The sequence below is a fragment of the Lolium perenne genome, chromosome 1 (assembly GCF_019359855.2).
Source record: "Lolium perenne isolate Kyuss_39 chromosome 1, Kyuss_2.0, whole genome shotgun sequence".
Taxonomy (NCBI): Eukaryota; Viridiplantae; Streptophyta; class Magnoliopsida; order Poales; family Poaceae; genus Lolium; species Lolium perenne.
In genome coordinates, this window is record NC_067244.2 from 216190261 (window position 1) to 216201406 (window position 11146).

Sequence of the window (11146 nt, forward strand, 5' to 3'; positions counted from 1 at the left end):
GGGAGGATTCTCTACCCCAGATTCTCGCTGTGAAAGATCGGGCATCAACTTAGGTGGATTGGCTTGGATCTACCTTATCATGTGGTATCAGCTTTCTGGGTTGCTCACGGCGAGGTTTTGTTGATCGATCTCTTTGATCGGTTTACATCGGAGAAGATTGGCTCTAAGATCGGAGGAGTTTGGCTCTCGGTCGAAGCCCGAAGGAGGTTGGTTGGAGGAACTTTGGTGTTGTTTGGTGTAGTTTGGAGGTCATCCATGGCTGTTTCGGAGGTCAAAATCGCGAAAAATCGTGACCAGAATCGGGAAGAAGACGAAATTTCGCGACCAGGAAAAACCCGGTCTGAAATCCGGTCAACCGGGCCAGTGACCGGGCAGCCTGGCGTGGAACCCGGTCAACCGGGCGGCAAACCGGGAAGTTCGCAAAAATTCGTCCGGTTGTGTTCCGGTCCGACGCATCCGGTTGCCGACCGGTCAACCGGGCCAGGGACCGAGCTGGCCGGTCTGGAGGCCGGTCTAACCGGGCCCTGGGCCGGGCTGGCTCCGACTGTTGCGGTTTTTCCTCCGGCGGTTTCTCCTATTGTTCCTGTTTCATCTCCGGCGAAATTTGTTGTTGCTACTGATGATGCTACTTCGTTTCCAGGCGATGTTCTGGGCATGAGGTGTACTCTTCCGACGAAATCTAGTAAAGTTTTCAATGACTATCTGGATTGTTTGAAGGGAGAACAGCGTCCGCCATCCAGTCTTCGTTGGTATCTACACCGTCTTGCGACAGTTCAGGAATATGAAGATTGGGAGAGGAACATGGAGTTGGGTTTTGCTCGATGCCGCACATACAAAAGGAAGTTCAATAGTTCTTATGTCTTTTATCTTGCTATACGGCGTGTGGACGAGGCATTGGAACGTGACTGGGAGGATGCGGTGGACAGAGGTGAATTTGCTGAAACTTGGGAGGATTACAAAACTTTTCTTCGTAGTGGTTTTGTGTTACCATACATGGAAGAGAGTGAGCAGTCATCCCGAGTTGTACATGCAATAGAGAAAGTGGACAAGTGCATAGTTCCTATTCCGGAGATTGTTCCACTACCAACAGTCACTAAGATCGAGGTGAAATCTTCAGAGGAGAGGAAACCTGGCTCTGATACCAAGAGCGCTACTGTGACTGTTGAGGAGGATGTACCATTGAGCGGGCTGAATATGCAACTCAAGAAGGTACAAGATGATGCTTGCAAGACAGTTGACAAGGTTCAGCGGTGGAGTTTGTTTCAGACTCAGTGCTTGATCAAGGGAAAGGCTTGCAAGTTGATGATTGATGGTGGTAGATGTACTAATGGCATTAGCAAGGCGATGGTGGCAGCATTGGGGTTGTCTACATGGCGTCTTCCTGAACCTAAACGTCGTGAGTGGTTGAATAGCTGTGGTATGCTGAAGATTACTCATAAGGTGTGTGTGCCATTTACAGTTGATGAGATCGATTGCGATGTGTTGCCATTGGAGGTGTGCGGATTGCTACTTGGGCGTCCTTGGCAGTATGATCGCAATGTGACACATGCTAGGCGAGCAAATACATATTCTTTTATGCATGGTGGCAAACAGCGGACTTTGAAGCCTATGGGTGATGATCATATCAAGTCCGATGTGGAGTTAGTGGTGCGTAAGGAGAAGTTGCACAAGCCTAAAGTGCAGCTAGAGGAGCATGATGTTCCGAGCATTGATGTTGGTGATGTTTCAGCTATGCCTGTAGATGACAAGCCAGTTCTTGTTAGTGACAAGCCGGATGAAGCTACACTTGTTGTTGATGTGGATGTTGCAGCATGTGCTACAGTTCCAGTTTGTGTTGATGCCAGTATACAGACTGATGATGTTTGTGCTGATGATATTTCAGTACATGTGGCGCAGATGCGCGTGGGAGGAGTGGGAGGCGAGCGCGTCAGTGGAGACAGTGGGCAGCGGCACTACCGTGCTAGGAGTACTGTCCAGTTTTCCGCGACACCGCGGATGCATCGAGGCAAGGATGGACGTGTGAGACATCTATGTGGCCCAGGAATTACACATCTTGTGCAGGGTCATGTGCAGCGACACAAGGTTCCATCAAAACCTCGCAAGAAGAAGGAATTGGCGCCAAAGTCAAAGCTCATGTGGAGAAAAAAGGAGGCGCCAAGTGTTGTATCAAGTCGACAAGGCCGCGAGGGAGGATGTGGTGTGGAAGGCAAGCCAGACTTGAAGACGGCGAGGATGTGTCATGTTCATATCACGTCACCTTTTCCAGAAGACCCTCACGCGTTGGGGACAATGCTTCTTGAAGGGGGGGAGGTGATACATCTCCGACGTATCGATAATTTCTTATGTTCCATGCCACATTATTGATGATATCTACATGATTTATGCATACTTTATGTCATTATTATGCGTTTTTCGGAACTAACCTATTGACGAGATGCCGAAGGGCCAGTTGCTGTTTTCTGCTGTTTTTGGTTCCAGAAATCCTAGTAAGGAAATATTCTCGGAATTGGACGAAATCAACGCCCGAGTCTTAGAATTGGACGAAGCTTCCAGAACACCCGAGAGGAGCCAGAGGTGGGCCACAGGGCCACCAGATGATAGGGCGGCGCGCCCCCCTAGTGTGTCGGCGCCCCGTCAGCCCTCCGACTCCGCCTCTTCGCCTATTTAAGCCTCCTCGACCTAAAACCTCGATACGGAAAAGCCACGGTACGAGAAACCTTCCAGAGCCGCCGCCATCGCGAAGCCAAGATCTGGGGGACAGGAGTCTCTGTTCCGGCACGCCGCCGGGACGGGGAAGTGCCCCCGGAAGGCTTCTCCATCGATACCACCGCCATCTTTATCAACGCTGCTGTCTCCCATGAGGAGGGAGTAGTTCTCCATCGAGGCTAAGAGCTGTACCGGTAGCTATGTGGTTCATCTCTCTCCCTATGTACTTCAATACAATAATCTCATGAGCTGCCTTACATAATTGAGATTCATATGATGATGCTTGTAATCTAGATGTCATTGTGCTAGTCAAGTGGATTTTACTTATGTGATCTCCGGAGACTCCTTGTCCCACGTGTGTAAAGGTGACAGTGTGTGCACCGTGTGGGTCTCTTAGGCTATATTTCACAGAATACTTATTCACTGTTATGAATGGCATAGTGAAGTGCTTGCTCTTTATGATTGCAATGTGTTTTGTATCACTACTATTCTATGTGCTACTCTAGTGATGTTATTAAAGTAGTTTATTCCTCCTGCATGGTGTAATGGTGAGAGTGTGTGCATCGTGTAGTACTTGGCGTAGGCTATGATTGTGATCTCTTGTAGATTATGAAGTTAACTATTGCTATGATGGTATTGATGTGATCTATGCCTCCTTTCGTAGCGTGAAGGTGACAGTGTGCATGCTATGTTAGTACTTGGTTTGGTTGTGTTGATCTGTCATGCACTCTAAGGTTATTTAAATATGAACATTGAATATTGTGGAGCTTGTTAACTCCGGCATTGAGGGTTCGTGTAATCCTACACAGTTAGTGGTGTTCATCATCCAACAAGAGGGTGTAGAGTCTAGCATCTATCTATTTATTCTGTTATGTGATCAATGTTGAGAGTGTCCACTAGTGAAAGTATGATCCCTAGGCCTTGTTCCTAAGTACTGCTATCGCTGCTTGTTTACTGTTCTACTGCATTTGTACTGCCTGCTGATACGTCTCCGACGTATCGATAATTTCTTGTGTTCCATGCCACATTATTGATGATATCTACATGTTTTATGCACACTTTATGACATATTCGTGCATTTTCTAGAACTAACCTATTAACAAGATGCCGAAGTGCCAGTTCCTGTTTTCTGCTGTTTTTGGTTTCAGAAATCCTAGTAACGAAATATTCTCGGAATTGGACGAAATCAACGCCCAGGTTCCTATTTTGCCTGGAAGCATCCAGAACACACGAGAACCGCCAGAGGAGGGGCACAGGCCCACCAAACCCTAGGCCGGCGCGGCCAGGGGGGGCCCGCGCCCCCCTATAGTGTGGGCACCCCTTCGACCCTCTGACGCCGCCTCTCCACCTATTTAAAGCCTCCATCGCGAAAACCCTGATACGTTCGACGAAACCAGAGAAAACCTTCCAGAGCCGCCGCCATCGCGAAGCCAAGATCTGGGGGACAGGAGTCTCTGTTCCGGCACGCCGCCGGAACGGGGAAGTGCCCCCGGAAGGCTCCTCCATCGACACCACCGCCATCTTCATCAACGCTGCTGTCTCCCATGAGGAGGGAGTAGTTCTCCATCGAGGCTCGGGGCTGTACCGGTAGCTATGTGGTTCATCTCTCTCCTATGTACTTCAATACAATGATCTCATGAGCTGCCTTACATGATTGAGATCCATATGATGATGATTGTAATCTAGATGTCATTATGCTAGTCAAGTGAATTTTACTTATGTGATCTCCGGAGACTCCTTGTCCCACGTGTGTAAAGGTGACAGTGTGTGCACCGTGTGGGTCTCTTAGGCTATATTTCACAGAATACTTATTCACTGTTATGAATGGCATAGTGAAGTGCTTATTTATATCTCTTTATGATTGCAATGTGTTTTGTATCACAATTTATCTATGTGCTACTCTAGTGATGTTATTAAAGTAGTTTTATTCCTCCTGCACGGTGTAATGGTGACAGTGTGTGCATCCGTGTTAGTACTTGGCGTATGCTATGATTATGATCTCTTGTAGATTATGAAGTTAATTATTGCTATGATGGTATTGATGTGATCTATTCCTCCTTTCTTAGCATGAAGGTGACAGTGTGCATGCTATGTTAGTACTTGGTTTAGTCTTATTGATCTTTCATGCACTCTAAGGTTATTTAAATATGAACATTGAATTGTGGAGCTTGTCAACTCCGGCATTGAGGGTTCGTGTAATCCTACGCAATGTGTTCATCATCCAACAAGAGTGTAGAGTATGCATTAATCTATTCTGTTATGTGATCAAAGTTGAGAGTGTCCACTAGTGAAAGTCTAATCCCTAGGCCCTGTTCCTAAATACTGCTATCGCTGCTTGTTTACTATTTTACTGCGTTACTACTGCTGCATTACTACTACTTGTTTACTGTCCTGGGCAAAGCACTTTTCTGGTGCCATTGCCACTTCTCATATATATTTATACCACCTGTATTTCACTATCTCTTCGCCGAACTAGTACACCTATTAGGTGTGTTGGGGACACAAGAGACTTCTTGCTTTGTGGTTGCAGGGTTGCATGAGAGGGATATCTTTGACCTCTTCCTCCCTGAGTTCGATAAACCTTGGGTGATCCACTTAAGGGAAAACTTGCTGCTGTCCTACAAACCTCTGCTCTTGGAGGCCCAACACTGTCTACAGGAAAAGGAGGGGGGCGTAGACATCAAGCTATTTTCTGGCGCCGTTGCCGGGGAGGAAAGGTAAAAGGTACTCACACTCCGGATCTCGGCTACTAAGCTATTTTCCGGCGCATTGTAAGTACTCGAAGCTATTTCCTTTAGATCCTGCAATTGCATCTTTTTGTTTCTTGTTTACACTAGTTTGGCATAATGGACAAGAATGAGCTTCTTATTCTATTTCCTGATTTAAAACATGGATTGTTTGATGCGAAAATTAAAAAACCTATGGAATCTTATTTGCATGCTGGTAGTAATATTAGTATGAACGCTTTGAACACCATTGTTGCTAATAATATAGAAAGTTCTAAGCTTGGGGAAGCTGGTTTTCATGATCTTTTTAGTCCCCCAAGCATTGAGGAGAAAATTTTCTTTGATGATACTTTGCCTCCTATTTATGATGATTATAATGATAGTGGTCTTTTGGTGCCACCTACTATGGAGAGTAAATTTTGTTGTGATTATACTATGCCTCCTACACTTGATGAGAATAATAATGATAGCTACTTTGTTGAATTTGCTCCCACTACAACTAATAAAATTGATTATGCTTATGTGGAGAGTAATAATTTTATGCATGAGACTCATGATAAGAATGCTTTATGAGATAGTTATATTGTTGAGTTTGCTCATGATGCTACTGAAAGTTATTATGAGAGAGGAAAATATGGTTGTAGAAATTTTCATGTTACTAAAACACCTCTCTATGTGCTGAAATTTTTGAAGCTCTACTTGTTTTATCTTCCTATGCTTGTTACTTTGCTCTTCATGAACTTGTTTATTTACAAGATTCCTATGCATAGGAAGCATGTTAGACTTAAATATGTTTTGAATTTGCCTCTTGATGCTCTCTTTTTGCTTCAAATACTATTTCTTGAGAGTGCATCATTAAAACTGCTGAGCCCATCTTAATGGCTATAAAGAAAGAACTTCTTGGGAGATAACCCATGTGTTATTTTACTACAGTACTTTGTTTTTATTTTGAGTCTTGGAAGTTGTTTACTACTGTAGCAACCTCTCCTTATCTTAGTTTAGTGTTTTGTTGTGCCAAGTAAAGTCGTTGATAGTAAAGTTCATACTAGATTTGGATTACTGCGCAGAAACAGATTTCTTTGCTGTCACGAATCTGGGCTGTTTTCTCTGTAGGTAACTCAGAAAATTATGCCAATTTACGTGAGTGATCCTCAGATATGTACGCAACTTTCATTCAATTTGAGCATTTTCATTTGAGCAAGTCTGGTGCCTCGATAAAATTCGTCAATACGAACTGTTCTGTTTTGACAGATTCTGCCTTTTATTTCGCATTGCCTCTTTTGCTATGTTGGATGAATTTCTTTGATCCATTAATGTCCAGTAGCTTTATGCAATGTCCAGAAGTGTTAAGAATGATTGTGTCACCTCTGAACATGTTAATTTTTATTGTTCACTAATCCTCTAATGAGTTGTTCTAAGTTTGGTGTGGAGGAAGTTTTCAAGGATCAAGAGAGGGAGATGATACAATATGATCAAGGAGAGTGAAAGCTCTAAGCTTGGGGATGCCCCGGTGGTTCACCCCTGCATATTCTAAGAAGACTCAAGCGTCTAAGCTTGGGGATGCCCAAGGCATCCCCTTCTTCATCGACAATATTATCAGGTTCCTCCCCTGAAACCATATTTTTATTCAGTCACATCTTATGTACTTTACTTGGAGCGTCTGTGTGCTTTTGTTTTTGTTTTTGTTTGAATAAATGCTTGTGTGGGAGAGAGACACGCTCCGCTGTAGCATATGGACAAGTATGTCCTTAGTTTCTACTCATGAGAGTGGATTTGGTGTTCAGGGGGGTACGTACGCATGCACTAAATATCGTTCGATTTGCTTTTAGATTCGCACTGCACAGAAAGATGTTAACGGCCATTACACGGCGTCGAATCTAATTATTTTGATGTTTGTCCACTTTTGTGGGCCACGCGGGGTAAGCCAATGATTCGGCGGAGCCGCCGTTCGTGTCTTGCTCTGTCCCAGCACAAGCTGCCAGGGCCCAGGCGGCGGCGAGCTCAGACGAACCTGACCTTCCTCCACTTCCAGGCTACGAGCTCGCCCGATGCTGGTGCATCCTCCTCCACAGGGACGTGCATAGGCATAGGCAAGTCCAGTCAAGGACGGCCGGCCTCCGCAATTTGCTGGTTCCCCACGCGCGGACGGCGCCTCGCCGACCGAGAGTCATGGCGGACACGCATAGGGAGTCGAGGGGCGGCGCCGTCCGTCCTCGATCAGCCACCATCTTCATCTACATCCGCGTCTCTGTCCGCACCCCTCCACCACCGCGCGTCGCCGTCTGTCCTCGACACGCGCGTCGCCTCGTCCACCGGCGGAAGGCATGGCTCACGAGATCATGTCCGCCACACCCACGACTCAGAGCAGAGAAATTTCTCTCCCGTGAATTGCTAGGATCTCGTCCGCTGTTCAAGAAGTACTCAGAGAGAGGAAGGAGAGAGAGTGTTCCCTGCTGAAATTAATTGGGGAGATTCTCTAAAAAAAGAAAAAAATTGGGGAGATATCGATCTAATCCGGTCAAGCTCGTCTCTCCCGTCGCCTCCGCTGGGACGTCGCGCCTCCAGCCGGCAGCGGCAAGCCGGACAGCCGGAGATTTGTCCCCGTCCGCTACTCTGCTGCCGAAAGCCGAAGTAGATTGAGGCGGATTTTTCGTTCTAACACCATGATCGAGTCCTGGACCGATTATTCGCGTCCATGGTAGCTACACAATCAAATTGACCGCAGTTTACTAGCAGGGGGAGAGAGAAAATAGCAAACAGAGATGCAAAATTTGGTCCTACGACATGTGGGTGGGTGCCAGTGCAAGCGGCGGCGGCCGTTGCTGCCTTGCTGGGCGCAGTGGCGGCGCGCGGATGTTGCTGGGGAGGCTCGAGGAGGCGCAGGGTCGGGGCTGCGGGCGCACGTGCGGCAGGGGGCGGGCGTGGCCGGCCAGAGCTGCGCCGGTCGAGCTTGGGGAGGGCGAATGTCGTGCTTGGAAGGGCGGAGTCGATGGCATGAGGCATCGGGGACAGGATAAGGATCAAGGAAAAGAAGTGGGGTGGAACTTTCCTCAACCTCACGGAGCAGACTAACGTTGTTAGACACGTGTCGCTTCGCGGGCGCGTGCTCACGTACCCATGTGATTACCGAGCTTCTTCCGTTCTACTCATAGTATTCATGGCGAAGTTTCTTCTTCGTTAAATTGTTATATGGTTGGAATTGGAAAATGATACATGTAGTAATTGCTATAAATGTCTTGGGTAATGTGATACTTGGTAATTGTTGTGCTCATGTTTAAGCTCTTGCATCATATGCTTTGCACCCATTAATGAAGAAATACATAGAGCATGCTAAAATTTGGTTTGCATATTTGGTCTCTCTAAGGTCTAGATAATTTCTAGTATTGAGTTTGAACAACAAGGAAGACGGTGTAGATTCTTATAATGTTTACAATATGTCTTTTATGTGAGTTTTGCTGCACCGGTTCATCCTTGTGTTTGTTTCAAATAGCCTTGCTAGCCTAAACCTTGTATCGAGAGGGAATACTTCTCATGCATCCAAAATCCTTGAGCCAACCACTATGCCATTTGTGTCCACCATACCTACCTACTACATGGTATTTCTCCGCCATTCCAAAGTAAATTGCTTGAGTGCTACCTTTAAAATTCCATCATTCACCTTTGCAATATATAGCTCATGGGACAAATAGCTTAAAAACTATTGTGGTATTGAATATGTACTTATGCACTTTATCTCTTATTAAGTTGCTTGTTGTGCGATAACCATGTTCACTGGGGACGCCATCAACTACTCTTTGTTGAATTTCATGTGAGTTGCTATGCATGTTCGTCTTGTCTGAAGTAAGAGAGATCTACCACCTTATGGTTAAGCATGCATATTGTTAGAGAAGAACATTGGGCCGCTAACTAAAGCCATGATTCATGGTGGAAGTTTCAGTTTTGGACATATATCCTCAATCTCATATGAGAATAATAATTGTTGCCACATGCTTATGCATAAAAGAGGAGTCCATTATCTATTGTCTATGTTGTCCCGGTATGGATGTCTAAGTTGAGAATAATCAATAGCGAGAAATCCGATGCGAGCTTTCTCCTTAGACCTTTGTACAGGCGGCATGGAGGTACCCCTTTGTGACACTTGGTTAAAACATGTGCATTGCGATGATCTGGTAGTCCAAGCTAATTAGGACAAGGTGCGGGCACTATTAGTATACTATGCATGAGGCTTGCAACTTGTAAGATATAATTTACATGATACATATGTTTTATTACTACCGTTGACAAAATTGTTTCATGTTTTCAAAATCAAAGCTCTAGCACAAATACAGCAATCGATGCTTTTCCTCTATGGAGGACCATTCTATTAATTTTATTGTTGAGTCAGTTCACCTATCTCTCTCCACCTCAAGAAGCAAACACTTGTGTGAACTGTGCATTGATTCCTACATATTTGCATATTGCACTTATTATATTACTCTATATTGACAAATATCCATGAGATATACATGTTACAAGTTGAAAGCAACCGCTGAAACTTAATCTTCCATTGTGTTGCTTCAATGCCTTTACTATGAATTTATTGCTTTATGAGTTAACTCTTATGCAAGACTTATTGATGCTTGTCTTGAAAAACTATTCATGAAAAGTCTTTGCTATATGATTCACTTGTTTACTCATGTCATATACCATTGTCTTGGATTGCTGCATTCATTACATATGTTTACAATATGATCAAGTTTATGATGGCATGTCACTCCAGAAATTATCTTTGTTTATCGTTTACCTGCTCGGGACGAGCAGAAACTAAGCTTGGGGATGCTGATACGTCTCCGACGTATCGATAATTTCTTGTGTTCCATGCCACATTATTGATGATATCTACATGTTTTATGCACACTTTATGACATATTCGTGCATTTTCTGGAACTAACCTATTAACAAGATGCCGAAGTGCCAGTTCCTGTTTTCTGCTGTTTTTGGTTTCAGAAATCCTAGTAACGAAATATTCTCGGAATTGGACGAAATCAACGCCCAGGTTCCTATTTTGCCCGGAAGCATCCAGAACACACGAGAACCGCCAGAGGAGGGGCACAGGCCCACCAAACCCTAGGCCGGCGCGGCCAGGGGGGGCCCGCACCCCCCTATAGTGTGGGCACTGATACGTCCAAAACGTATCTACTTTCCCGAACACTTTTGCTATTGTTTTGCCTCTAATTTGTGCATTTTGGATGCAACTAACACGGACTAACGCTGTTTTCAGCAGAACTGCTCTGGTGTCTCGTTTTTGTGCAGAAATCCAACTTTCGGGAAAATCCTCGGAATTTATGCAGAAGGCCCTATTTTCCCAGAGAACTGACGGAGCCAGAAGGACAAACCAGGTGGAGGCCCGAGGGCCCCACACCATAGGGCGGCGCGACCCTGGGGGGGCCCGCGCGGCCATGTGGTGTGGCCCCCTCGGCCGGCCTCCGACGCCCTCCTTCGGACTATTTATCGGCCTCGACCTAAAAACGCACGAAGAGAAGTCGAGGTCGCCAAAAACCCTCCAGAACGCCGCCACATCGCGAAACTCCGTCGCGGGAGCCAGAAGTCTCCGTTCTGGCACTCCGCCGGGACGGGGAATTGGAGGAGATCATCGCCATCATCACCGCCGACGCCTCTACATCAACCAGCCATGTTTCCCCCATCCATGTGTGAGTAATTCCCCCGCTGTAGGC